Source organism: Anoplolepis gracilipes, chromosome 17 (genome assembly GCF_047496725.1).
Source record: "Anoplolepis gracilipes chromosome 17, ASM4749672v1, whole genome shotgun sequence".
In the NCBI taxonomy this organism is placed as follows: Eukaryota; Metazoa; Arthropoda; class Insecta; order Hymenoptera; family Formicidae; genus Anoplolepis; species Anoplolepis gracilipes.
In genome coordinates, this window is record NC_132986.1 from 3,661,307 (window position 1) to 3,663,870 (window position 2,564).

The following is a 2,564-nucleotide window of genomic DNA, read 5'->3' on the forward strand; positions in this document are numbered from 1 at the left end:
TTATGAGAGTGATCCGGAAGACTATTTGAATGAACAAGTAGTGCCGTTAGTGCGTGAAGATTTACGAATTATAACTGAACGGCAGGAAATGTGTAACATCATATTTTATTACGAAGTAAAAAAGTATGACAACGACGAGGAAAATAGTGAAAAATTTTGTTTGGGATGTTTCATTGAAGTTCAAGATTCATATACACAAGGTAAAATTGTGTATAAACATGAAATTGGACAATATATTTATCACGGTTGGAACTCATGTAATAATTGTGGACACTCACTATGCCAGTCCCAAGTAATAGCATGTAGTGTGTGTCGTTTTTGTGCGCAGCAATAAACTTTTGTAGACATTTGCTAGGACTAAGTGCTGTGAAAAATGGTGACCGAAAAACTATTAAATCCGGTGGTGGAGTTTCAACGAAATCGCGAACTTGACATAAAAAATTCCTCAACAGTGATCTTTAAACTACAAAGTTATATATGGACGAATGAAAACAACAGACTAAGGGGAAAGCCTTGCGAGAATTGCTGTTTACCAGGCGGAAATCGGCAAGCATGTCCTGAGCAGTTACAAGAAATCCATCGGGAAATCCGTCAACATATCGATAACATGTTGTATCTACAACATGTCATCGACAATGATCCAGATTCTGATACTGATTCTGATCAGTAATTGTAAGTAATTCTTGATGTGTAAGATTCTTTTTCAAATTATGAAAATATTAATAATTTTTTTTTTTTTTTTTTTTTTCTGTTATGCAGGAGCCCTGCCTGGACGCCACTACCACCGCCCGGTCATCCCCTCCAGTGCCTCGCAGCAGCAGTCGTCGTCGTGCCGTACTCCTCGACCATCGTGTCTTTTTTATATTTTTTTTTATATCTTTTTCTTTTTATTTTTAAATTCACACACACACACACACACACACACACACGCACGCACGCACGCACGCACGCACGCACCCACGCACACACACACACACACAGATTTTGTAAATAAACACTTTTTTAAATAAAAAAGAAATTATGTTAAACACATATAATTGCTTGCTTGCGCTTCCTTCATCTATCCCATCCTTCTTCCTTCATATACTAGATATAATTAGATATAATAACTTAATATTTAATATAAAAAAAAAATATAAAAAGAAATAAAAAGAAAAAAGAAAAAAAATAATAAAAAGAAAAAAAAATTATAAAAAGAAAAAAAGAAAAAAGAAAAAAAAAATTTCTGTTTGCGTTCTCGCTCTACTTCACCTCGCGCTATCTCTTTCTTTTCCTAGCACTTACTCTCTCGCAGTCCCAGCATGACGTCATTCCCCCGCAACGAGCTACATATGAGAACTGGGACTGTTTACGGGTGGGAGGAAGCACGGATGGGAAATGCGTGCGAGTAAATTATATCATGATTTAAATTTAAAAAAACTTTATTCTTCTCTTTTATATATATATTTTTTTTATTACATATTGTGATTAAAAACTAAAGCTACCAGTTCGCAATCGACGAGTTGATGTTTATTGAAGGCGTCGCTGGCGCATATTACATTTGACACTTTTTTATTATCTGTTATATTGGACGCGATATTGGAGAATTGTGTAAACTTAGTATCGACTGTCTCGGTGATTCTAACCAATCGATCAAAGGTTATATCGATGCATTGATCGAGATTAAACATACGGTGTAACGTCGGTTCAATCATCATCATGCGTACGTTTAAAGATTCGAGACTTATAAGTTTAGTATCGTTAATCGTATGAACTCGCACTGTTAGCGGTCCAACGCTTATAAAATTATAGGTATCTTTAGAGTCCTTTCGCAGTAAATCGTGAATATTGCGACGTTGCTCGTAGAGTCCCTTCCACGTTTCGAGAGATAATACCAGTTCCTTTCCTTGATGATCTCCTATGACAATTTCCACGTAACTCGGTGTACCCACGTTGATACCAATTTCAAGGAATTTGAATTCCGTGGTTGTCAATGCGTATCGTCTACTTAGTATACGAATCGCACGACGCTTCAACGAAATGCTGTAAAAAAATAAAATAAAAAAAAAAAATTAGTTTAAAAACAATTTGTGAAAAAATAGAAAGAAGTTAAACAAAAACTTACTTGTCACATTTGTTCTCAAACAATGGAGTTTTATAACGATTCGGTACGTAATTATTTACGCTTCTGCTGGGGCCGCCACTGCTTCTTTCGACGTAGTACATATTTCCAGATTTCAAAAGGACTACTTTCACGAACGGTTAACGCAACACTGACCGTATGAAGAATCAAATATACGTGACATCCCGTTTTTCAAAGTAGTGGGAGATTAGTGGTAAATGTGGTGGGAGATTCTAGAATACTTTAGTGCTCTGAAATTTTTAGAAGGGAGAGAGAGACGATACTCGGATAAAAAGAATTCTTAAATGACTTGTGAGGGAGGGAGAAAGGGAGGGAATGAGGAGGGGGAATAAGAAATAAAACATATTAGTGTTTAAATATTTTATTTTTCCAAATTTTGCAATTCTTTCTGGCGTTGCGACCACCAGTTAAATATTTTGAATACATTTTGTAATGCGCAATT

At 35.7% G+C, this 2,564-nt stretch overlaps 1 pseudogene; it reads right to left on the bottom strand.

Annotated features, from left to right (window-relative positions):
• Positions 1-1,348: 1,348 nt before the first annotated feature.
• Positions 1,349-2,205, bottom strand: LOC140675325 (uncharacterized; annotated as a pseudogene).
• Between the last annotated feature and the right edge of the window lie 359 nt (positions 2,206-2,564).